The following is a 26926-nucleotide window of genomic DNA, read 5'->3' as shown; positions in this document are numbered from 1 at the left end:
ATTGAAAAGCTTCATTTTTTTCCTCCCCTCATCTTTACCCCTACTACCTCACTCCAGTTTGTGGCTTTCAAAGGAGAACAAAGAATCAGGAGACAATCTCTTGACAGAAAGGGTAAAGAAAGTTCTTCAGTAGGTCAGGGCCTTACTTCAAGGATTTGGCTCCATCATTCCCTGCCCTGTTATGGGTGTCCCCAACACCCCAGTAGGTGTTTCTGCAAATAAATGTTTTCCCAACATTGGATTACATGGCTGTAGATCTTGGGATTCAAAAGGGAAAGATGAAAACTTCACAGTAACTTGGAGGGTTTTTTCAGGGGGAATGTTCTTTACAGAATGTTTTAATTGGTAATTAAAGGTGGACAAAATTCTTCTGGTTTAATGGGTTTTCCTCCTCTCCAAGGCTGTCCCTCAAAGAGAAACAGGCACAGGCAGGGCCACAGGGCCTGTCCTCCTGACTACAGGCAACTGCTCCTGCTAGTTTATAGTTTGGTCCACTTTAATTTCTCATGTATCACCTTTCTAGGAGCTACAAGGCCCAACGATTTGGACACAGGCCAAGAAGTCAAGGACTATTGAAGCCACAGTCTCCACTCTTCTACTGACACCAACGACCACCCAGCCCAGCCAAACCATATGGCCTCTTGTTTTCCTGATGTATGAGGTGGGTAGAATGCTTTTACCCCAAAAGAGGACTCCAAGGGATTAATTAGTTAAAATCTGTAAACATGTATCATTATAATTATTATTCCAGTTTCTATTCAAAACTGAACTGGCCAAAAAGAAAGAAAATACTGACAAGGCCTCCAAGGTTAGCTGCCTCTGCTTTTCCAGTATTTCCAGTCTGGCTGGTGGGTGAATGCACCCAGAAACTTGCTGCTTCTCTGGTCCAGTTCTGTAACTGTCAATCCGAAAATCAGGTGGCTGAGAATCCTACTGCACCCCAGACATAACTGGACTCTAGGTGTTTGCAGCTTTTGCTCTAGAAAAGCCTGGACACCCCACCCCACACCCCAAGTCTGCAGGGGATACAGCATGTATACAATAGGGACTTAAGCCTTTAAGTTCTTGGGGGATTAATAGGTTGTATAGGTGGCCAGTAAACAGAGTTTTGGTTTCTAAAGCATCAATCCAAAAACAATGATGCTTTCATTCTGAATGTTCAGGGCAGTACTCCTCCACAGTAACTCTCCCTCCACCATATTTCTCTTCGCGGGAGTCCCTGGGTGGGTGCCTCACCAAGACTTCTCTTCTCTGTGGCTGTAAACATCGTCCCATCTCCATTCTTGCTTCCCTGTGGCTAACACCACTTCCAAACATCTACCCCTCTCAGAACCCAGCCCAAAATAAGAAAAGGCGCCGTTCTCACTCCCCAGCCAGAAGACTCCTTCAGGCTTGCCTGTAACTTCCGGCCTGAGCTCCTCCCAAGATGGCTGACACCGGAAGCTCCCTGCCCAGTGAGGCGGAAGTTCCCCCACTAGGGCAGAAGCTCCACATAGTGAGACGGAAGTTACACACACAGGTGGAAGTTCCGCCATATAGGAGTAGAGTGTGCTGCACTAATATTTCCCCCACACGTGCAGATCCCGAGGTACCTGTAATGCTAGGGTCTCCGCCTGCTCAACTACGGAAAATCAGGAGATAACCAGTGAGCACGACAGCCATGCCTAGGGCCAGGTGGAGGCGGGGTAATAATTTGACACTGTTTAAACGGGTGATTTTAAAGTATTTGTTCAGTATTTACTCAGAGGAAGGGCTCAGTGCTCTAAATAAATAAAGGAAGGGCCCATCAGGAGGAAAGGCCCCAGGGAAGGCATGCTCAGCCTCTCCCTTGCCTCCGGAGAATTCATTTCTGAGCCTAAATTTGCAGGCCCCTCTCAGTTAAATGAAAGTCCCACGACGAATGGCGCCTGCCTGCTCAACAAGGCAGTGTCCTGAAGCAGGTCCCCACTCTGGACCCTTTCATCTCCCACACTACTTACTGCAAGGGGAATTTTTTAAAAGACTATGTCCCTTCTTGCTACTGGTTTCAGTGATGTTGCAGCCATTCAGTTGACCCTGGCTAAAAGATGTTGTTCCTAAGTGTAGTGGGAGATCTGAGTGCTCTGGTGTCCCTGTAGGGGATGGCCCTGTGCCTGCATGCCCCCTACCCACCACTCCTAGCTTCTTGAAGCCTCCCAACAGTATCTGTCAAATGGAACATGGCATAGAAGGGCATAGAAGTGTGCTTGCTCTTTGGGTCTTTATTGAGCTTGATTCTGGTTCCTACCTTGATACCCTCGTCAAGTCCCCTTTGTCATCTCTCCCAGCCCTGCAATGCTGTTTAAGATGTCCATCATAAATGCAAAGGACTTCCACCTGTCCCCCATGGCTTGCTGAACTTCACCATCTGCTTCTTCCATTATTGCCACAAAGGCAGTTTGAGTTGCATGAAAACTGGCTGATTAACAATAGCATAGTATTCTTCCTTTGTCTCTTCACGGCAAGTCCAGAACTATTATTTAAACACTTTTTACCCACAGCTGTGGATGAAAATGATCTCTAGAACATGAAATAAGTAGCAGAAAGGCCAAGATAGAGTAAATAGCGTACTTTACAGAACATGCACAACTTAGGACAGCAGTGAAAATACTCATTGGCTGGAAGTATTTGTAGTGGAGTGTGCTGCGCTAAGGGCAACAAAGAATACATGACAAGCTCCTTCCTAGATTTCACTGGCTGAGAGCACAGAGCATGATGTGTGTGTGTGTACATATATTTAATTCTGTATGTGTATGATAATTATATATAGCTTTTAAGAAAAATATTTCTGAGAACAGTGGTATCATAATGAATCAGCACTGTGTAGGATAGAATTAGAAAAGAAAGGTGTGTCCCTCTTGTGAAAGTTAACAGTGCCACTGCTAGCCAGCACACTCTGTTTATGAAGCAGGGCCAGACAACCATTTTATATTTACATAACCAACCCTAATCTCCTTTCTTTTGGTTCCATTTCCACACAGTAATTAAACACTTGGGCAGTTCTCTCTGAATTTTTTCACATGGTGATGGCCACAATCCCTGGAAGCCATGGGCCCCTGCTGTACTGGGTTTTGTGGGGTCCCCTGAGGCAGCTATTGCTTTTTTCTAAAAATATTCACTGGCCATAGGTGAGAGCAAACTAGAAGTTGTTTTTCATTGTTGTTGTTGCCCATATCTCTTGAGCTTTAGGGACTGCTATTTTATGAAACCCCTTGTTTCAGGTTATGTCTGACTGATATTTTTTGCCATTTCTTCTTGCTCTTAATGCTCACAGAGAGGACCTTGTTCTATGTGAAATCATTGCATGTTTTACTTTTAAAATAATGAAACCATACAAAAGGGTATGAGGATAAAAGTGAAAGTCCTTCTCTCCAACTTTGTTACTTGACTCTACTTCCCAGAGGGGACCATTGTGAACAGTTTTTTCTAAAGTTTTCATGATTCTCAGCACCCTCAAAATGCATGTGCTTCTTTTTCACACAAATAAGATCATGCTGTGCCTATCGTACTTCAACTTCCTTCCTTTACTTCACATCATGTCTTGGAACTCTTTCCGTGTTAGCCTCTAAAGAAGTATCTAATTTTTTTTTTTAATGGGGTCTTGCTAAGTTTCTCAGGCTGACCTAGAACTCTTGATCTCCTTGCTTCTGCCTCCCAAGTTGCTGGGAGTACAGGCATGTGCCACCATACATGGCAGTATCTAATCTTTTTTTTAAACATGACTTTTTAAAAAAAAAAATAGATGGGCATAATACCTTTATTTTTTATTTTTACATGGTTCTGGGGATCGAACCCAGTGCCTCACACATGCTAAGCAAGCGCTGTACCACTGAGCCACAACCCCAGCCCTTAACCTTTTTTTTTTAACATTTGTTGTTTAGTTGTAGTTGGACACAATACCTTCATTTATCTATTTTTTACGTGGTGCTGAGGATCGAACCCAGGGCCTCGCATCTGCTAGGCGAGCACTCTACTGCTGACCCAAAATCCCAGCCCTAGTATCTAATCTTTTAATGATACATTTAAAACTGCTGAGTTAAAGAGTATTTACAGTTCACATTTTGATAGATATCACCAGACGGCTTTTCCGAAAAAAGCATTGACAGTATGACAGCATACCCATGGCCATTCTTAAGAGCAACAAAGTGACCAACTCACATTTACTCATAAATGGAAAGCTATGGCACCTTAGACTTCCCTTCCATCAAAGCCAGATGATTTTGCTGGATCAAACCAAAAAGAAGTCTACTATAGAACTCTCACTGTGCCTGGATTCTGAACCTATATATATATGAGAGTTGGCAATTCAGAGTGATTTTGCATTTTCTTTTCACTTTGAACACCTGAGTTCCTCTTGCCCCAGGGCCAGTTTAGCTCGCTCTTTTATATGTGCGCTGAGCAAGGGAAGCCTCTGTGAAGGGTGATGGTTCAGAGTCCCTGAAGAGTCCCTGAGACTTTAGGGCTGGTGAACTCTTGGTGAGCTGCGAACTGCAGGCTCAGAGGCTGGGGCTCCCATAAGTTTGCTGTTCTTAGGATTTCTTTTGACCTTGATTCTGAGGTTCCCTCCCCCAGCAAAAAATAAGAAACAACAAAAAATAAGAAAACAAAAACCCTCATCTCTTATGGGTTGATATTTTTGTAAAATACTGGAACTTTTGGAATTCAGTGCCTTGCACATGCTAAGCAGGTGCTCTACCACTAAATGACATTCCCAGCCTCCCAATTTCTTTTTATTAGACTTAACAGACATAACATTACAGATTTACTGTAAAAGCTTTGAAGTACTTACTCTCAGTATCTGTTCTCATCTTACTGGAGATTGCTAGAGCCAAGTTGCTCTCCTCTGAGCACATCTCTGGAAGTTCTGTGGGCTTCCGTTTGGCCCTATAGCTTTTATCATTTTTCTGGGAGAGTAATTCTCACCCAACAGGGAGAATTTAGGGTTTTAGCCAGGGAGGTCCTAGGTCAATAACCAGCACCAACATTGGACTGGGATTTAAGCTCAGGGCCCTTTTTCACCCAACTTGTCCTGTCAGGACAAGCAGTGAATCTGCTATCTTCAGATTAGAAGACATCATATTTTTTTCCTTTAAGTAAAACTTTTTATTTTATTTAAGTCCAACACTAGCCCTCCTGTCAATATTGCTATCTGTTCCCTAAAACCCACTGTAGACTAGTCATGAGATTGACACAAGTGAAATGTGACATCTGGGGATGTGGATAGAAGGGAAGCAACAACTTGTCCTCAAGGAGACAAGACGTTTCAATTTATTTTCAAATAATTTTACACTTCATGAAATACGTCAGATAAATCTTAACAGAGAAATACTGGAATACAGCTCCTCGAATTATGAAATTTTTAAGTCTTTTGTCTTAAGGGGTACACTATTTCAACTTTAAATACTTGTGTAAAAGTGGTTTTCAGACTGCCTTTCAGAGCCTGAAGGAGCAGATCACAGCGGCATCTAGTGGAAGTTAGTGGTATAACAATTGGAGCCAAGTAGCAAAAGAACAGTGGTTTTAAAATACTTTGTTTCATTAATTATAAGGCTCCTAGCTTTCTGTTTTTAGCATTTTTTAAAATTTGGATGTGGCTCATAATAGATTTAGTACTATGATTAATTAAAACTTATTTATCAGTGATCTTTCATCTAACAATGACATTGTAGGTCCATCAAAATATGATTTTTCATATAATCTTTTGCAAGATGTCATCATTCCTTTACTCTTTTAGTAATATTTATTGAGCTTCTACTTTGTTTCTGGAACTTACTGATTTCTTGTATTCATGATATTAATTGCATGTGTCTAGTTGTGTTGTATTCAAAACTCTTGACTGTAGTGCATAACAGACTTTTCTCTGGTGTGAAACATTGATGTACTGATATTAATAAGACATTACTGCATTATTTTAAAAATCCATTATTGCCTAAATCTAGTATTTCTCAACATTGGCTGCATGTTAGAATCACTTATAAAGTTTTCTAAATTATCACTTCCCAGAACAGACTTCTCAAGAGATCTGAATTTTTGGTCTAGGAGTGGGGCCCATGCATTAAAAATTGTTAAAAAGCTTCCCTAGAAATCTAATATGAGCCTGGATTGAGAACTTTTCCTTTCTTTAGGACAGATGTATTCAAGGTTACAAAAACATTTTAATAGAAATATGGTTTCTATTAAATATCCAGTGGGAAATATTCAGTGTTTTGTTCCATAGATAATAAGTAGTTTTATTACTATCATATTTTGAATGCAAATAAACTATTTATTAAAAAATCAGTGGATAAACAAAGTCATGCTGTTCAAGGGGAAATTAGTTCCTAAATACATTCGTGTCAAATAATGCATGACCTGCATTTGTTTCTTACACACTCATTCACACAATACCATTTGAAGTGAACACCACAACAAGATCAGGAATGCTGGTGAAGTGTAAGACAGTAGCTATAAAATTTACAAGATGTCACAGTCATATATCTCTAACATACCATAGCCCTCTCAAGTAATGCTTGTGCACTAGCGGGGGAAATCTAAGGTATCATTTCCTTGCAAAACTCCTTTCTCAGCTGAGGGTGAACTCTGATAATTCCAGGACTGACCCCCAGGCATACTGCAGGGATGTCATAATTGTCCCCAATCTTCTAGCTAGTGCAGAAATATAATGTGACACCACCTCAGACCCCAATGAGGGTAAGAATAGTATTTTGTGAGAGCCAACTTAGAGAAGAAAGGATCCCTTTCACTCTGGGCCTTACTTCTTGCTAACATTATAACCTCGGATAAGTCACTGGGCTCATTGAATCTCTTATTCCCCAAAACGCAAAACTGGGACAATAATACCTCAGTCGGGGGATGTTAGAGTTGATATATGTAAACATGTAACACATCGTGGGCAGCCAATGTGAAAGTGTTACTCTTACTCATGGTGATTTCTTCTGTTCTTAGTTTAGAGTGGTGTTTTCAGGATATTGAAAGGAAATTAGCATTAACCCTTTCCAGCCTGCCTCACCCAGTATTTGTAAACTGGTATGGAGGGTCCATGCCTGGGATCCAAGTTTTAAATCATAGTCTAGTCCCTTTTGAGTTCCTTGGATTAAGCCAGTAAATAACCTTTAAATTCATAGGACTTTGTATTTATCCAGTGTTCTCTCATGGCCACATCATAAAGTCCAAATGTTCACTCATCTCCGTGACTACCTTCCATCAGAACAGCACCTATTGAGGGTTGGGGCTGGCTCAGAGCCTGTGGAGTTTCCCTTCCCTTCAAGTTCTTTAATTTAGCCCCAGGCTGCTGAAAAGAGAAATGAACATGACCCCTGCAGTCACCACCAATCCAAGTAGTGGCCTAGTCGGTGTGGGCTGGGGCTGCATCCATGTCAGTACAGCAGATGTGGGGAAAACAGGAAGAAGGAGCCTTCCAGTAAGAAAATGTGATTTTCTTGGACTCATTCCCTAAAGCCCATATTTCCAGTTCATAGTCTCAGTCCCAAATGTCCCACTCATTTCCCAGGGGACCTCTTCTTCACTATCAGAATCCACCCAACATCCACAGGCCTTTGAATGGGACCCTCCCTGGGTCAGGTGACCATGGCCATATTCCAACAGTGTCTCTTGGATTTTAACCTGTTTCTACCCTCCACATTAGTGTAACCCAATTATGCTTTCATTTCAAGAAAGCGCCACTTACAGAGACCCGCATGATAACATATTCATACCCTGCAGATGTGTTCCTGTAAACAAGTAACTTTCTTCATTTGTCATTTTGCTGCTATAAGCTACATCTAAAGTAAATACGGGCTAAGATAAAATTGTTGAGCCCTCAGATAAGTTTGGCCCTACTTCAAGGCAAAGGAGGGCAGCTGGGGATGACATTGGAGGTTCAGGATGTGGCAGATCACCAGCCAAGTGGAAGCAATCACTCACTGAGAAGATGTGCTACGGATTCGCCCTCTATTTGAGAGTGGGTCATCTTGGGCCACCCAGACTCCATGAGTTTGTTTCTCATCATGAAGTGGGATCTAATAATACCCTCTGCATAGAGTTCTGTGCGGATTAAATGAAACGATGTAAATGGAATCGCTGGCACAGATGCGATTATTATTAACATGTAGCAAGGCATCTGTTTGAAACTTGAGCATAAACATCAAGAAGGATCCACAATTTACTGTGGAAAGTGAGTTGACTTTTCAAAAAGAAAAGAAAATATGAACACAGAGTAGGTGCTAAAAGAACGGAATGTCTTCCTTGCTGGTTGTTGGTCAGGCTATGGCAGCATATGTCTGGAGGCATCTCTGAGGCTGTAAAGTCCAAACAGCCTGGTGCCTAGCCTGACCTCGGACTAGCTCCAAGATGAGGTGGATCTGGGGAAACCTGACCCTGCCCTCTGTGCATCCCCTGCTTTCTGCTAGGTCTGGTGTGGGGCTCCTGGATATGGGGCCATGTGCTAACTCGCCATAAACAGGCTAAAAAGGGGGGACTTTGCAGCTAAGCCAAGGCAAACACCACTGTGAAAACCTATCCTGAGTTGCCCCGAGGTGTTTCCAAAAGCAAAGCAAACATTATAAATGAACAACACGCTCTAATTCCCCCACTCAGGGGAACCCAAATGGGAAGACAAGTCAACTCTCTTTTTGTGGCTGAGGCAGGCTGCTGGCTCAGCGCTGCCCATGGGATCACACTGGAGACCCTCAGATTCTCCCCGACAGTGTTTGATTATGTGAGAACATCCTTCCACAACCAGAGACAAGGAACAGCAGTGCTGGAGGCAACTGATCACCTAGGAAGCACTCAGTCTCTGTTGGCTTTGCCTATGGAACTCTGTGAGCTATGTCGCTAGTATTGTCCCCTGCTGCACTAGCAAGCCTAGAGTGAACACCCCTGTCAATGTCCAGATCACCTTTACCATGCACCAGAATCCCTGGTTGGGCTAGACTGACATAAAAGCAGATTCCCAGCTCTACCTCCTGAAATTCTGACTCAGGAGGTCAAGTTGGAATACGCTGTCCACAAGCTCCCCTGCAGGCCCAGGGACACACACGCCTTCAACTCTGAACTCCTCCTAATGACCCTACTCTAATCCTACTCATTTGTCATTAAAATCCTAAACTGACTCAGTCCCTCCTGGTAATTGTCTGTAGGAACCCAGCCCACAAAGCAAAGAGGCTACATTACTTTTCATTGTCAGTGAAAACTTATGGACTGGTCTCAGTTTCTGTAATGTGCCACAGGGTAGAAACGCGGACATGCAAGCCCAATATAGTTGGGGAGATGGCTTGTTGGTGAAACACCGTGAACCAGAGAGGCAGTGGGGAATTCACATTCCTGCAAAACACATCAGGGCAGCCTGGCTGAGGAAGGAAGGATCGCAGGGCATCCTAGTCAGTGGAACCAACCTGTGTGGAGATGTGCTGGGTCCAGTGCCCAGGAGGGAGGAGGAGAGCAACAGAGGGCACAGTGGCCAGAGGACAGAGGATGGAGAAGCATGAATGGGAACCCCTTCGACGGTGGGAAGATGTATGTCGGGAGGGTGCTGAAGAGTCAGGTGCAGCCATTTGGACTTGACCTAGGGCTCGGCTAATGGGCTCCCTAGTGTGATGGGGAGACAAGACGGCTCCTGCCTCCCAGAACAGACAGACAGGATTCTGCTGGGATGGGCGTGGCCCGGGGTATGCAAGCTGCGAGGATGGCAGCTTCCATCATTTACGTGTCAGTGAGAGGAAGTCACGGGGCCGAATGATGCTCCCCTGATTTCATGTGTTTCCCAACCCTCAGGATGTGACCTCTTTGGAAAATAGTGTGGTAGATACTGGTAGTAAAGTTCAGATAAGTTCACCCCAGAGTATGGTGGGCACTAATCCCACTGGTGACTAGTCAGGCAGCCCCAGGAAACTAATACAGGGGGCTCAAGGGAGAAAAGAGGGTTCAGGGCAGGTTTTCAGGCCTGTGGCAAGCAGTCCCTAGGGCTGCGGTGAAGACCCAGGGAACCTGGTAGTCATCCATATCTACTTCTAAGAGCATCTACTGGGTGACAGGGAACCATGTCCAGGAGGAGGAATCCAGTCGGCACAGTGGCCTCCCCGCGATGCTGCATTCCTGTGACCCTCGTTTTCTTTTCCGTCAATTTCCTAAACAGACATCACGGGAGCCTCATGTTTAGTGGAGGTCTCCAGGCCTCTTTGGGAAATGAAGGAATTTTACTGGTGATTGAGTGTGTGCCAGGTGACTATTCAGAGTGGGCCTCGTTCATCCTCTTTGGTATTGGGTTGTCTCAAAGGGAAAATAAAATGCCCATTCTCTTCACTAGGTGATGGCCCTGGACTTTCTCTGTAAGTTTAAAATTGGAAAAGGCTGAAGATGGACCCAGGGCCACCTTCACATTCCCAGGAGCTGCCAGAGTCACTGGCTCTGTGTGGCCCACTCCTTGAGGCCCTCTGTCACTGATACATCTCTCCCCTTCCCCAAGAGCAACCACACAAAGCCCTAAGACTGGACAAGTTAACAGGGGGAAGGTCTTCTACCAAGTGGATAGATGGAGGCCCCCAGGGCCTCACAGTGGCCGCCTTAGCACAAGCCTGATGTTGCACAAGCAAACACAGCAGGCCTGTGCTAAGAACCAAGAGTCTCTTGACAGTGTCTGTGTTGCTGAAGGAAGAGCTAACAGCAGCTCTGAGTCTTTTCCTGGACGGAGGGGACAAAAGCTTGGCCATCTGTCTCAGCCATTTTCATGCCCCATCACCTACAACAGCGCTCAGTTTAGGAGGCAGATGCTCCTTGCTGAATTTGAGGCTCGCCTTGCCCCTGGGACTGGAAACCTCCTATCTCACCCTGTCAGACGCTGCTGTGCAAGTACTTTGCCCATTAATTGTTGTTTGGTAGCTAACTCCAGATAAGAAATGAAAAATACAATTCCAGGTAGATTTTCCAAGACCAGAGAAAAGGTGTTATTATCATTATTTTAATTTTCTTCTCTCTTCACTCACAAAAGCATCCCCTCCCTGTATATGTCACCCTGCAAGGTCCCCACCAGCCTCAGGGTCACCACTGAGACCCCTCATTTCCATCCATTTCCCTCCCACCCCCCTGGAAGCTACAAAGGAAATGAAACTTCCTTGGCCACGAGGCCCCCACCAATACTCTGGGCAGCGGAACTCTCCTGACTAGCATTTGGGAGAGGGTCTTCAGGTATCTCCAGGTGCTCAGGACCCCGGAGGGGCATTTAGGGTGAGAGATGTGACCTGCACAAGAGAAAACAATGACCAGTTAAACTGCAGTGATGTAAGGGGTGACTTCTGGGCCTCCTTCCAGCTTTTCCGGGCTTCAGTCAGTCCTTTAAGATGATTTGTGTGAAACCTTTGAAGTTTGGTATTTTCACAGCTCATGCAGGGCCCACTTGAGTTTGCTGAAAGATAAGAGTTAAGATAAAAGATTGGAGATACGAAAGATCAATTTGAAAGGAAGGGAAAGAAAAGAAAACAGACTCTAAGCTGCTTCCTGTTAGAAAGCAAAGAAAATCTGGGTTCACTACTGACTCTTTCCTTCCCTCCTGGGCTTTCTCCTCACTTGCCTGAGGGAGTCCAGAATGATCCATAAGCATCTTCTGGAAGGGGCCCTTGTTGGGTGCTTTGAGCTGGGAGGGGGAGCAAGGGTGCTCCACGCAGAAGCATGTGAACCCCTGTGCCTCTCAGTCCCCTCCTGGTTCCCTGGAGGCCTTAGCCTATAGGGGAAGGGCTGCTAAGCCCCCTTTGATAGAGCCCACCACTTCAGGACCTCAGTTTATAACATTTCCCAGGGCAGCTGTTGCAAGGGTCCCAATCAGGCGGCTTATAACAACTGAAATTTACTCTCTAGAAGTTCTGGAATCTAGAAGCCCCTAAGCAAGGGGTCAGCAGGGCCATGGTTTCTCTGAGGGCTCTAGAGGAGAATCCTTCCTTGCCTCCCAGCTCCTGGTGGTTGCCCCACTCCTTAATGTCCCTTGGCTCATGGCAGGATAACTGCCACCTCTGCAGCTGCCATCCTGTGCCTTCTGCCCGGTCTCCTCTCTTCTAAGGTCACCAGTCAGATTGCATTAGGGCCCACCCTGATCCAGGATGACCTCACCTCAACTAATGACATCTGCAGCAGCCCTACTTCCACCACATTCGGAGACTCTGGGTGGACAAGAATTTGGATGGGTGCGCTATTCAACCCAGCGCACGTGGTGATGACACTGTTGCTTCTCAACTTGTAGGCTGGGGGCAGTTAGCCTAGAGCACCGAGTTGTCTGGACTAGTCTTCATTGTAAACATCAGTGTCAGCTTCCAGTACATGGCTCCTGCTTCTATGATTCAGACAGTGCTCGTATTTTTGGTATGACTTCCTTAGGCTACGAAATTCAGGCAAGAATTTGTAGATTTACTTTTCCATGAAGACTTTTGTCTCAAGCCTTCATCCCCCTCCATAATGAGTTGTGAAACCTGATGATTTGGGCTGGGGGTGAAGCTCAGCGGTAGGGAGGCCCTCACAATTGAACAACTCTCAGTCAATTCAGGATAAAATTTATCCGGTCAGAAGTTCCAGTTCCCCTTCTGTGTGTGGATTAGATTCTCAGCCCTGGAGTCCCATGTGACAGCTGACATCCAACAGGAGTCAAGGCAGCACCAGGCTCCTGTGTGGCCCTCAGTCAGACATGGTTGTCTGCGGGAGGCTCTGTCTCCTATGGTCTCAAACACAGCCATTGTATTAGTCTGTGAAGGCTGTGACAAAGCACCATGCTCTTGGTGACTAACAACAGAAATTTGTTTCCTTGCAGTTCTGGAGGATGGAAGCCTCAGATGGAGGGATCGACAGGATTGGTCTCTCCTGAGGCCACTCTCCTTGCCTGGTACATGGCATCCTCTCCCTGTCCTCTCATGGTTGTCCCTCTGTGTGTGTCTGCATTTTAATTCCTCTTTTCATAAGGACATTAGTCAAATTAGATTCATACCCATCCATATGATCTCCTTTTACCTTAATTCCCCCGTAGAGGTCCTATCTCCAAATCCAGCCACATCTAACAGATTTGAAGAGGAAAAAAAAAAAAAATGCCTTTACAGGAGCGATTAAGGGAAGAAACCAGGGATTAGGACTTTGATATGGGAATTTGGAGGAACACAATTCAGTTTATAACAATCATCCTTCCATGCCTGGGTAGCACCATCTCAGGTTCATCTGAGATCCAGACGATTCATCTGTGCAGGGGTGATGTGGCTTCTACAGTCCTCTTCCTTGTGAGACCTTCTCCCACGGGTAGCAGAGGGAACTTTAATTTGTCATTAATTTTCTTTCTACCCCTCTGGTTGAACAAAGAAATCTCTGATTGAAATGGATTCCAGTAGGTAAATGCCAAGAGTCAGCTCTCATCCAAGCTCTTCCTTCCTCCCCACCATTCAAAATGGCGGCAGGTATACAGGAAAGTTTGTGGTCTCCATGGGGAAGGGATATATCCACTCTCTGTGCACTCTTCTTCAGGCCACTGTGCTGGTACTTGTGAGTGTGCTGGACAGGCATCCACCCAGGACCAGTGATATGGGTCTAACTTTGGGGCATCCATTTGGCATCCCTGCTGAAGACCATGGACTAAGGGACTAACAGCTTGAGTTTGGAGGCTTGAGTTTGTATGCAATCCCCACAAGGTCTGATAGGATTCTCACCCCATTCCAAGTCAAGATGGGCCGTTAGTTTCCAGCCAGACTCTTGGCTGCATGCTATACCTGCTTGGAGGACATATGAGAACCCTTGGTCTCCTCCATGCCACAGAGGAGTTGAAGGCAGTCAGAATCCAACCTATCCCCATCCATCTACCTTCCTTCAGTCATATTGTGCCTCCAACTCCCAGTTGTACCCCCATGTTGAGATGGTCTGACTCCTCTAAGGATCCCCAACAGGGAACAGAATAAAGCTCCCCTCCAACATGTTAGATTTGGGAAAGATCTGAGCAAAATGTGACTGGATTCCCCTTCTTGGCTCCACTTCTCAAGCACCAGGATTGGGGAATTGAGCTTCTCTGTTGGTAGGGGCTTATATTTAATGTCCTGAACTTTCTAGATTATTATGAGAACCTCACAGATCCAATCTCCAGTCCTGAATCTTTACATGGTAATAAGAACTAAAGGAATTTTGCAAATTATCTCTTTCCCACACTTAGTTTACAAGAACACTGTCTTACTGAGAGCATAAAAACCTATCAGAAGCCCAAAACCTAGGCTTTCTTGCTACTTCTCCTCCACTCCCTGCCTCCCAGGGCAGCCAGAAGAGCAGCCCTCTCTGCTTACAGACCCCAGCTCAACTGGGACCTCTGCAGTGCACCCCACACCCCAATCTGTGGAGCTGATCCTGAGAGCAGGAGGACAGGCCCCTTCTCAGAGGCCCTCTACCCCGTGGCTCACTTTCTTCTTTGTGCTCCAGAGAGCCTCCATCTCCCTTAACGTGGCAGGAAAACAGCCAGCAAACAAGTATTCTCCCAAGGACAGTTCTGTCCTACTCCTGGTCCTCAATTCCTAACTGAAAAGAACCTGACAGGGTCCTTGGATCTGTGTCCCATCCCTCCCCATGAAGCCCTGGGGCTCCAGTGCTCCTAGTCAGAAGGGGGACCACCTGAGTTTCCTCCTACAGAGAACTTTATTCTCCCTCAGTGCTGGAGGCCAGAAGTCTAAACTCAAGGTGTCATCAGGGCCAAGTTCATTCCGAAGGAGGATCTCTCTGCCTCTCCCAGCCTTCAGGGGCTCCCGTGCTCCCTGGCGCTCCCTGGCTGAAGTCGCATTGCTCACTCTTGGCCTCCATCTTCATTTGACCGACTACCCCCCGTGTCCCCCTCTTTCTTTAAGGACAGCAGCCATTGGATTGGGGGCCCATCCTAATCCAGCATACTTTCATTGTATTTTAATCACATCTACAAAGACCCCCATTCCCAAATAAGCTCACATTCTGAAGCTCTGGGTGGATGTGAGTTTGGGGGACACAAGATTCACCCACTTCAGGGATTCGTGGCTTAACACTTCATGCTGCAGCTCTTTCCCCAGTGGTGAAGCCCCAAGCACAGAGTGCGATGGTCAGGAAGAGAGCAGGGCCCATTCAGCCTGGCCCAACCTCCCCACAGACACTGAAGTTGTTCCAAAAGCAAACGTGTTTTCACCATGGCCCTACACACGACCTTCAGGAGTCTCCAGCCTCCTGCAAACACTGGCCTGCTGCCTGTGGGCCAGGCCCCTTTCTGAAATAGCCCTTTCCCTTCTCCTGATATTTTATGACCATTTGCTTATTTGTTTATACCCCTCTTTGTTCCAAAAAGGTTTCAGGCAGATGGTTTTTATTACCAGGCTACACGAACACAGCAAGATCCTGTAGCAAATACAGTCTTCCCAGCGAACATAAATTTCCATGAAGCCAACATGAAAAGGCCCAAAGGAACTTGGCAATTAGAACAATGGCATTGAGTTTGACGTTGGGCTCCCTTTCTTGTTCTCGTTGACTCACTGAAACATGCTACACTCCCGCTCTTCTGTTTTTCAAAGTTTTGTGTGTTGCTTCTTCTTCATGGAGGCGATCATGAACTGAGGGGAGATTCCTGATTAACAAGAGCTGAGCCAGTGATCGTGTGCCTACTTTTAGGGCACGAACCTCGGCAAGAAGCCTCTGTGATCCGAGTTCACTGGGGTATCTAGGGATCTTTGTTTATGGGCCAGACCATGCCTGAAGTCATACGTGATCTTAGTTAATTGCTGGACACAGGATTAGGGAGGCCACTGACTGAAGTTTTGTACTGACAAAGGTGAAGGATGAGCAGCTTCCTAATTTAACTTGAGGCAAAGGAAAGACTTTCCTGGGCTCAGAGTTATTCTCCTTTTATCTTAATGGTGAGAATTCAGAAAGAGTTGGCTTCACTGCTGCCAAATGTCATTCCAAGGAGAAAACACATGTGAGTGTCCAGGTTTGCATCCGTGTGTGTAGCCACGCAGCTGTAGCTGTAGCTGTGACCTCCCCACAGCCCCAGAGCAGCAGGACCAACCTGTCTGTGCTCATGTCCAAGTGTGGGCTCGTGTTCACATGTGTTCAGGTATGTGTTCAGGTATGTGTTCAGGAGCAGGAAGCTGAGGGGAGGAAGGGCACAAGCTCTGCTCCGTGTGTATCAAATTGAACATTGAGAGCATCTTGGACAAGCACCCAGTGGTGTCTGGGTGCACTTCTTGAGCCGCTGACTCTCTCATCCCATAATGCCTGATGGTGACATATTTTGAAGGTGTTTTAGGCCCCTGCAGAGTCATCCTGGCCCCACAGCTGGGAGTGGGGTGGAGAACAAGACCATTTGAAAAATGCGCTTGGGACAGTTCCTACAATGACTCCTAATCCAGTGCTCAGTGCCCAGGCACACAGCCCTGCCTCACAGCCCCTTGCTCAGGACAACTGCCTCTTCTGACAGCCCGTGGGAGGGTTGGCGACTCTGGGCTGGCAACAGGTGGAGGAAGGAATGCAGATCCTTAAGATCAGCCGTGAGTGCTAGACGAGATGCCTGGCACCGATAGCAGCTACCTCCCTGCACAGAGCTGTGGGCGCCATTGAACAACTCAGCGCGAAGACACTGAGGAAATTATAAGGTCTGAGGCCCACTGCGGGCATGACACTCGGCGCCAGTAGACCTGTGCATCAAGGAGGTAGCAATCAAGCGGCATCCAGGACAGGTCTGACCTCTGTCCAGTGTGGCTCATTACAGTCTCCCCAGCCCATCTGATGCAGTCTCCACACCAGCTCTTCCTGTGAGGGCCCCTACCCGCAAGGGGAGCCCCGCACAGCACAGCCCTAAGGAGGAAGGGCTCGCTGCTTCGAGGCCCCAAACCTGGCAGCCACCCTCCTGGGGTACACGGGGGCCTGGATTTGCTATTTGGCTCTCAGAATTAGGTAGAATGGAGATAGGAAGTGTTGCGTCAACTGATATCCAAGAACGTTTATGCCAATAAAACTCCTTACCTCATAAACTAATGGACAGCTGCAAGATTACGTTCAATACAGCCAACCCGGCACCTTCCAGAGTTTAATAAGAGACTGCTCTAGTGTGGATCTGGAATGTCCTCAAAGGCCCATGTGTTGAAGGCTGAGTCCCCAGGGTGGTGCTATTGGGAGGTGGTGGAAACTTCAAGAGCTGGGGCCTAGTGAGAGCCTTGAGGTCATAGATGTGCCCTCAGAGGGAATTGGGGGGGCCTGGCTCTTCATCTACCCTTTCCTGTCCCAGCCTGAGAGGAGCAGCCGTGCTCCAGCACAGCCTTCCCGTGATGTGCCGCCTCACCACAGCCCCAAAACAGCAGGACCAGCTGACGGTGGACGGGAACCTCTAAAGCTGTGAGTGAGGGGAACCTTTCTTCTTTTAAGTTGATTCTCAGATATTTTGTTACAGTAATGGAAAGCTGAAGAATGAAGATACGCATAACATAAATTACCATTTTAACCATTTTAAGTGGACAGTTCTGTGGCAGTGAGTATGGTCACCTTGTTGTGCCACCGTCACCACTATCTATCTCCAGAACTTTTCCTCTTCCTCAGTCAAAACTCTGCACCCATGAAATAGTAACTCTCCATTTCTCTATTCCTCCAGCCCCTGATCTCCCAGCATTCTACTTTCTACTTGAATTTAACCATTCTAAGTACTTCTTCGAAGTGGAAGAATACAATATTTGTCCTTTGGGGACTGGCTTATTTCACCTAGCATAATGTTTTCAGGATTTATCCATGCCGTAACAAGTGTCAGAATTTCCTTCCCCTTTAAGGTTGAACAATACTCCACCATATGTGTGTACCACCTGTTGTTGGTCCATTATCCCTCAGTGGAAACTTGGGATGATTCCACCTCTTGTCTATTGTGAACACGAGTGTGCAAAGATCTGTTTGAGCTTCTGCTTTCAATTCTTTTGATCGCTTTAAATTTTAAGACATGATTTTTTGGATGTCAGTCTTCATCAGCGGGTCCCTGGGCACCTTAGCTGGGAAGTAATTGGCATCTATCTCTTCCAAACAGTTACATCTTCCAGCATCCAGAGCACAAAAGAACAATAAGCAAATACAGGGCCATGTCAAAATGCCTGTTGCGGTTGTCAGCTGAATCATTGGCAACGGGTAGATAAAAATGAGGTCCTATTCCATTCCCTTCCTATTTTGTGTGACCTGGCCAGCATTAGCCAAAACATTTCTGCAGTGACAGAGCCTGAGAAAGCACAGCCTCCAGTCAGTTACACCTCGCTTTTGAAGATAAAAGCATAAACAGGAACTGAGTTAATCCATTTCCCTGTTCTTCTAACTACATTTGCCACCAGTTAACTTTCCTATCCTCTATTTGTAATTTTCCTAAGCAAAATTCTCTCTAAGTAGACTATGAAGTCCTATTAATAATGCTGGTTATTTATGAAGGGTTATTTCAAGAAATAGGAAAATGTCATAATTTATAACTGATGGGAAGGAGGGCTCTCCACGGTGGGCTGTATGGTCTCTGAACAGTGACATGTTTTGCCTTTATTGTTACTCTGTGGCACTCATGTCAGGACCAGAGGGTGTCATGAGGCACAGGGGCAGCTTCAGAGTAGAGTGTGGGGTTGGGAGGCACCTAGCCTTTGCCTTGTGTTTGGAAATGAACTTGACTGTAGTAGCCATTGGTTCAGCATCTTCACTATGTTGGAAGTGAATTTGGAATTTGGGCATCACTGGCAATAGCTGAGCTCTTCCTCTTCCTAATGGAAATCACAGTCGCACTCCATGTCTTAGAACTAGGGCTAAGTAACTGGTGGAACACAGCTATGACTAGCTGGTATGGGTTGAATTTCATCCCCCAAAAAGTCAAGCCAAAGCCCTAACCCTGGTACCCAGGAATGTGACCTTATTTGGAAATTGAGTTTTTGAAGGTGTATTCAAGTTAAGATGAGGATGGTAGTGTGGGTCCTGTTCCAGTATGAGCTGGTGTCCTTATACCAAGAAATGCCACATGAAGAGAGACGTAACAACAGGCCTCAGACTTCAGCAAGGCAGCCGCCAGCCAAGGAGGGCCAGGGACAACAGCCCCCACCACAGCCGCAAGAGGTGAGGAATGGTTCCACCCAGCGTCTCGGGGTGCAGCAGCCCTGTTGACACCTTGATTGTGAATTTCCAACCTCTAGATCTGAAAGAGAAGAAAGTTCTGTTGTCTTTAGCTCCCAGTTGGTGGAGCCCCAGGAAACTATGCTGGCCAAAATTCAGGGCTATCTACTTGTTGAAAAGTAAGGATCTCTGAATTTGCAGTTCATTCTTCACATCAGAAAGCATGATCTTAACCCCAGAATCTGGGGCAAATCCAGACTCTAAGGGACGTTCCTATGCAAACAGAATCTGACTCTCACCCTCTTCCTATCTCACTTGTCTTTGGGGAAATTTTGTGGGATTTTCCTTTTCTTCGAAACAATTTAAATCCATATCATCTGAGCAGGGATGATCTAGATGCCCTCCATACTCCATTCTGGTGACTCAGGAAGTCCTGTGATCTCATCAGTGATGAGAGGAGACACCCATCCCTGATATGGATATACCTGTCCCTGTCCCTGGGCCCTTTACTTGGTGAGGAAGCTCTGAGACTGGGTGTCTCTTCATCTATTGCAATTGGGCCTGATCCTGGCTTCTTGCTTTGCTTAAACCCCCAGTGCCCTCCCCAGATGTTGCCTTCAGAAGGCCCCAAGTCCCACACCAGCACCTTAGTGGCCAGGCACCCACACACTTCATCTCCTTGAAAGCGTAGCCCAAGCTCTCCTCCAACGGTGCCTATGATAGACAGGCCCAAGCCAGCACTCTGCACCCGTCAACCATCCTTCCAAACCCTGGGCTCTCTGCTCTTTGAACCAAAGACAAAGGAGCCCTTTGCCAGCTGACAACACCTCTGCCAGCCATAGACAGAGAAAAGTCTCGTTTCCCTCACACCGTGGCTCCCATGACAGAGAGGTCTGGGGGAGAAGGGCTGGAGCCTCCAAGACAAACCTTCCTGCCCCTAACTTCCCTGGCATGGCCAGCTGACCACACGCCCCGACAGGGCGGGGGAGGATCTGCCTCGCTCACCAGGCACCCTGGTGCTCCACAGGCTGGAGTTCAATACGTTTTGGATGAATGAAAAACAAATCAATATTTAGGCCAAGTCACGTGATGTCCCTGTAACTTTGCCCTGGGGCCCAGGAGAAGCTGTTTTATCCATCAGGAGCCTCAGGCCTGGGTCCTTACATACTTCAGGCCAGAATAGGAATGATTGTTCCAAAGAAAATCAAGATTAATAAAGGTTTAATGAAATAGCTACAAAACATAACATTACGTCCACCTCATTCGTTGTTTAATGAAATACTCCTAAACATATCATAAATAATAAAATAATTTAGAGTTTACCTTTCTCTCTTGACAGGATTTCCCAATACTCAATCAGTGCCAGGAAATCAAAGGCAGTTTTAAATTAAATGTATTACCTGTAGCCAAATCATCCCAAAGGCCAAATTACAGAAAGTCATCTCCAGAAACTTCTAGCATAAAATTGTGGATAATACGGGTGCATTTTACTACGGAGGCTAGTGCCCCTAGCATGTGCCAATGTTCTGAAAATATTGTTATTTAACAAAAGCAAACCTCAGGTCAGCTCACTCCTGCCACGGCTTCCTCTCCACCATGTAACTCTGCAGGTGGGGTGGAGGTGTTGCCAGGCAAGCTGGGGTGGCTTATGTAAGTGTCCTGGCACAGCGAGATAGTGTGCATGGAAGAACAACTCTGAATACAGGAGCAGCCGGACCCAAGAACAATCCTGAACCAAAGTGTTTTCATTTATGATTTATGACCTTTTCTTCCAAAGAGGTGGGGAAAGACTCTGCAGATTGGGCGGAGGATCCTTTCTCCATCAATAACGCTTGACAGACACTTGTGAACTGCTCCAAGGTCCTGGTGCTTCCCCTCCCTGCCCATCCCCTCCCATTGCAGGGACCCAGAGAGCAGGCTTCTGGTCCACACCCAGAGTTCCGAACAGCATTCTTTTTTAAGCTCCAGCCAAAGCCGGAAGAGATTCTCATTCTTGACCATGGAGCATCAACAAGGAAGGAAAAAAAGTGCATGTCAAGTCAAAGCAGTGACTTTGAAGACACTTTTGAATCCCAGAATTGCCAGCAGCACACAGAAGGGGCTGAGCACTCCTAGCATGGCCGGTTCCCTGGGCCACACTCAGGGGCTGTCCTAGCTTCCATCAGAGCCTGTCCCAGCCCTCCTGGGCCCTCAGGGCCAACGTCTCTTTCTTCCTTGGACACTGCCTCCCATTTCCCTGTGTCCCTTTCCTTCAACTCAGGGCCCACTGTCCATGGTTCTGCACTGATCCCCTTGGCCACCCGTGCCCTCCCTCCACCCACAGACAGCACCTAAGCCATTTATGGCCACAGTTGGAGCAGAATAAATAAAACTCACTCCTTGATCAGTACAGGACCCACTGAGTTGGCAGGTTGAGAAACTGAGTTGCTCAAGAGGAGAAAAGTCCAAAGTAGTGTGGGGACAGTGGCCAGGTGAGTGGCTCAGAGGTCACTGTGGCCAGACAGCCGGGATCAGGAGGGGATTTGCTGAGGACTTTTGGTCATTGACAGGAATCGGGTGACTCTTGAGGGAAGCCCTCAACAAGGATGAAGAGAAGCCAGTGAGCAACCAATGGCCCCAGAGCCAGGAGCCGGGGCAGTGGGCGGGGCTGGATCTCAGGCAGCCTTCCGGTGCACCTGGGGAGGTAAGGACTCCCGGCCAGCCGGCAGCCATCAGAGCATATTTTAGGAAGGAGATGACCGTGTGCAGACACCTCAGGCATTCTTGTTCTAAAACGCAGAAAGAAATTTCTGGTTGGTCTTGAATGTCTGCCTGCACCAAGCCACCTCCTATGGTTGCACGGGGTAGTTAACCTTCTAACCCAAGGGCACGTGTGCCCACAGAGGCCCTGCTCAGAGCACGGTCATTGTCTAGGTGATCTTCTCTCAAATGCCCTGGACTTGACACTTGCCATCGGTGGAGGAGGGAAGACAACAGCACCACAGTGTCCCAGCTGGGGTCCCCAGCAGTCAGGCGAATGGGACCCAAGTGTTCTGCATGTGAGTTCGGGGTGAAGCTATGAAATGGGCAGGAGGGGCCTGAGGTTGAAAGTCATTTGTGCCAGAAGCTCCGAGGCCCCTGCTGATCAGGTATGTGAGTGGGTGAGGCCAGTGGCACAGTTACTACGGCCTCGGCCAGAAAAACCGCTTCAGGCTGGGCCTGGAGCCCAGAGGACACTAAGCAGCCAGGAGTGAGGGCAGCCTGGCTCCTAAAGAGCCAGGTAGGACAAGAATGCAGCTCCTCAGTGTCTGGGCAGAACTCTTGTCACTTGAGGGGCTTCAGTTTGGGAGCGAGGACTGAATCTGTGGGTGTTGAGACCCCCAAGTTGGCTGGTGAGCTTGTCATCTCGTCCGCTTCTGTTGGCTCTTATTCCTTGGTTTTTCCAGCAAAGGGGGCCAGGCAAAGTGCTCAGAGTTTCTATGCTTAGGAGCAACATCCTCCTCACCCCTGGACCCCCACCCCTGCCCACCCCATACACACACTGGCACTCGAGAAGGGCAGAAAATTTGTGGATGTCTCTTAACATGAGCAAAACCTGGTAGAAGAGGGGAAATTGCATGCGATCTGATCCGTGAGTTAATCCTTCCACCACCTTGAGACCACTTTCCAACAGAGTCTGCTCAGGATGAGCGGCAGGACCCCAGACAAAACAGCAGGGGAACCACAGTTAGTGCCCCGAGAGGGTCCCCAAACCTTGCAGCCACTCAAGATGCTGGGTTTTGGCTGTTTAATTCCTCCAGTTTTCAAGGCCAAATATCTCTGAAGCACTGGGTTTAGTTTTGAAGTCAGGAAACCAGGGGATTGCCCAGTCCTCGCAGCCCCCCAGCACCCTGGCCCGGCCTGGGGAACATCCTGCTGGTGCCTGCCTTGGCTTGGTTCCTGGGATCGGGGAACCTGTTTGTCTGTGAGGATGATAAAACCTCAGTAGAGCACCCTTGAGTTTGTTGATGTCCACTCCTGCTGGGCTTTCAGAGCCTGGGGGGTTTTTTTTTTGTTTTGTTTTGTTTTATTTTTGTGAGATGAAGGATCCAACCTGGCTTTCAGGTTTTTACACATATTATCTTGGCATCTTCTAGAAAAGCACTGAGAAGCCATTGCTCTGAGGGAGATAGCAGGTGAGTCACCAGGGCTGGGCAACTCATCCATGATCAGTCAGACCAGCCTCCCTGCTATCTGGCTCTGTCTGATCCACCCATCTCTTAGGTTTACTGTGTTGCACTTACCCATCTGTATGATGGGGCCAGTGCTTCTTTCTACAGAGAAAAACACAGGTTCTTCTTTTGGTCTATGAAAATATTTCTAATAAGATGGTCACCATGGCACAGGCTTGTAATCCCAGCTAGTCAGGAGGCTGAGACAGAAAAATCACAAGTTGGAGGCCAGCCTCAGCAACTTAGCAAGACCCTGTCTCAAAGTAAAAATTAAAATGGGCTGAGGATGTAGCTGAGTGGTAGAATGCCCCTGGGTTCAAACCCAAGTACAGTAAATAAATAAACACACACACACACACACACACACACACATCTATATATAACTAATAAATATTTCCTCCAATTCATTTTTTTTCTAAGATGAAGGTCAATAAAATTGAATATGTTCATTTTAAAAAAATCATTTTCTTGCTTATATTGGAAAAGATCTTGCCCTACACAGCGGCATAGAAGTCTGTTTTGGAGGCTTGTGCTGAAGCAGGTGGTCAGCCTTGCCAGCTCAGGAGTGATTCTTGGCACTTTTAAGCTCAAAACCTTCCTCCTTCCAGCTGATCTGCATCTTCCTCCCTTGGGCAGGCTGGACGGTCCACTGGGGCCCTGAGGCAATGTCACCCAGGGAATTCTCCACCATGGGCCATTCACCTCCACCATCTTTCCTAACTGGGTGACTCTGTAGGAAAGGAGGGAGAGAGTGGGACTCACCACCCAGCTTCACTCCTGCCAGGGGGGAGACCTGGAGCAGACGAGTCTGGGAGCAAGAAGCAGGCCAGGGGCCTCCAGCTCCCGTGGACACCAGATGAAAACTGAGGCTTAGAGCCCAGGTCTGTTTTAACTGGCGGCCATGTTTGGGGCACAGGAGACCAGCAGTGCTTTGTTTTCCAAAGGCTCCTCCTTGACAGATATTCACAAAGGCATCAGGGCCCCATCCCCATTTAAGTGAAGAAAAAATAAAAACATGAAAACTTATTTTTTTTTAAAGATAGAGTGAGAGAGGGAGGGAGAGAGAGAGAGAGAGAACTTTTAATATTTATTTTTTAGTTTTCGGCGGACACAACATCTTTGTCTGTATGTGGTGCTGAGGATCGAACCCGGGCCGCACGCATGCCAGGCGAGCGCGCTACCACTTGAGCCACATCCCCAGCCCAAAACTTATTTTTATTCTACAGAACACTACAAGAGAGTCTCCTGTTTCTTTCAACAACCTGACTACATGCACTTATCCCTTTAAGAGAAGAAAAATCCCTACATCCAGTTTTGGGGCATGTCCACAACAGGCAGAGCTCGGCTTGGCTTGCCACCAGCATCACAAGGGAGCCCACACTTGGTGGCGCTCCGCGCTAGGCTGCAGATGCTGCTGCCACCACCTTGAAATTCTTAATGATTTACAAACCAGGGCCCTGCACTTCCATTGCATTGGGTACTGCAAATTCTGTAGCCAGTCCTGAAGGCAGGAAAAGGTAACAGGTGGCACCCAGTAGCTTCAGAGAGGCAGCTTGGTCACCTCCTTGAAGACTAAGCGAGAAAGGCCATGTGCTGTTTTATTGGCAGGGCCTTTGCTTTGACCAGGATTTCCCAATCTGAACCTCACATCTGGCCCAGCTAATTCTGAACTTCTTGAACATTTAAAAAATACATACTGGCTTCCCCTAGGAGTGACCTTATCATATTCTTACCAATGTTAATGTCGTCCTCTGGAGCCAGAGCCAGGAGTTTTATTTTCAAGGGTCATCCGTGAAGACACAGTGTGCATGGCTAACCCTCTTGGCCAGGAGCAACGTCCCAGGGATGGTTGGAGCTTAGTGGTACAGCACGAGCCAGGCCCTGGGTTGCCTCCTGGCCCTGGGCAGGGGGAAGGCTGAGTGCTCAAGAGGAGCTGAGGGTCCGGGAAGAGGGCCCTGGTGGCTTAAGCAGTAGAGTGCTGGGCAGGTGGGAGCCAAATGGTGAGTAGGAAACCCCTTCTTTCCAGATTCTCAGCTGTCAAAAGAATTATAGAGGCAGGTGGAAGTTCAGGGTCAAGGATGGGGGAAGAACACAGGAAAGATGACGAAGAGGATTTGAGACAGAGAGAGAATGAGAGCCAAACTGGTGGTAGATCAGGCAATATGCAGAGGACAGGGAAAAGTTCAGGCCAGGCATGACTGTCTCCATCTCAGGGGAGCCCACAGCAGGCAGGCCCAGCAGAGCAGACACTTGGACATGGAGTCTTAAACAGTTTCAAATTCGCCCCCGACTCCCATGCCAGTACAGGTGAACCACCTCTACCACTGCACTACATCCCCTGGCCTTTTTAGTTTTTACTTTGGACAGGCTCTAAGTTGGGATCTTCCTGCCTCAGCCTCCCCAGTCACTGGGGTCATAGGTATGCACCACCACACGTGGTTATCTTAGACTCTTTTAAAGCTACCTAGAGAAACCTTCAAAGTCATTTCAGTTGAGACAGTGGTTCTCAACCCTGGATGCATGTCCAAATCACCTGGCTGGGGAGGGGAGCACAAAAATTCCCATGTGTAGACCCGGAATCCAGGCACCAGACTCTGGGGGTGGCCTGGGCTTCAGGGTCTTTTTATAGCTCTCCAAGAGAGAGCTCCATCAGGGGTCAGAGAGCCCCTGAATTCTAGTCAGTTGGAATACATAGATGTGAGCTGGGGGAGCTGAACCAACCAGCCCAGCGGGGAGGGCAGCTGCCTCTCCCACGCACACCCCAGGGCACATACCCACAGCCAAAGCTGCCTGAGAAGGCAAGAGGAGAACAGAGAAAAACCAGATGTCCATTTATCTCACCTGTCCAGTTGTCTGGGGTCTCACACACACATTCTGCCATGTCCCTGCCCAGATCAGATGTCATTTCCCAACCCCCAGGCTCTCAGATCCTCTGAGTGGACAGCCACTGTCCTTCATTACTCTCCTGCTTTGCAGAAAAGAAGAGCTGTAGTTCTCAGAGAAAGAGGAGTGGCCTGTGAAGACGGCGTTTTCCCCACCGCAGTCCCCGAAGAACAGAGTAAAGGGCAGGGCAAAGACTTGGGCCGGGAGTTAGCTCATTATTTTCTCCTAAGCTAGGATTGTCCTTAGAAGACGTGCCCGCCCCGAGCCCTGTCCCTCTAGCCCCATTCTCTCCCCCTCATTCACAGGAAGCAACTAAATTAGCCATCAGGGACACCCAAACTCCTGCACAGTAGGTGAAACAACCAGGTGACAAGTTGTGACTCATGGTGGCTCCTTTCCCCAGGGGTGGCCCTTCCAACTCTCCCCCTGGTCCTCCATCCCCCCTCAGGGTCCCTCCCCTCCTGTGATCCCACCCTGCCTACCGATGGCCACAGGCCTTCCCAATCACTGCAGCAAGCGTCCCCATCCCATCCTCCAGCGCACTGCCTGCTGTCCCTCACTACTGTCACTCTCACTGTCTCCACCCCTGCACCTCCCTCCTTCCCAGCCTCACCTCCACGGCCCACTGCTCCACGGCTCCTTTGTGCACACTCCAGCTCATCGTTCCCCTCAGGAAAGTCCCTGCCGGGTTCAGTCAGCCCTCATCCACGTGGGGCCACGTGGGGTCCACACAGTGCAGCGCCTGTGCTGGAGAAGGCCGGGGCAGC

At 47.7% G+C, this 26926-nt stretch overlaps 1 protein-coding gene across 6 annotated transcripts in view; it reads left to right on the top strand.

Annotated features, from left to right (window-relative positions):
* The window catches only part of Cldn14 (claudin 14), a 67126-nt gene that overhangs the window by 25412 nt on the left and 14788 nt on the right, over positions 1-26926 (top strand). For 2 of the 6 annotated variants that reach the window (XR_007347759.1, XM_015478756.1), the window contains exon 1: positions 21776-22124. The gene's annotated coding sequence lies outside the window, so the exon portion shown is untranslated. The other 4 variants (XM_015478755.2, XR_007347760.1, XM_048803654.1 and 1 more) reach the window with 4 other exon arrangements.

This window comes from Marmota marmota, unplaced genomic scaffold (assembly GCF_001458135.2).
Source record: "Marmota marmota marmota unplaced genomic scaffold, marMar, whole genome shotgun sequence".
Taxonomy (NCBI): Eukaryota; Metazoa; Chordata; class Mammalia; order Rodentia; family Sciuridae; genus Marmota; species Marmota marmota.
The sequence above is the reverse complement of the archived record's forward strand: the minus strand, read 5'-3'. Positions and strand labels throughout refer to the sequence as shown.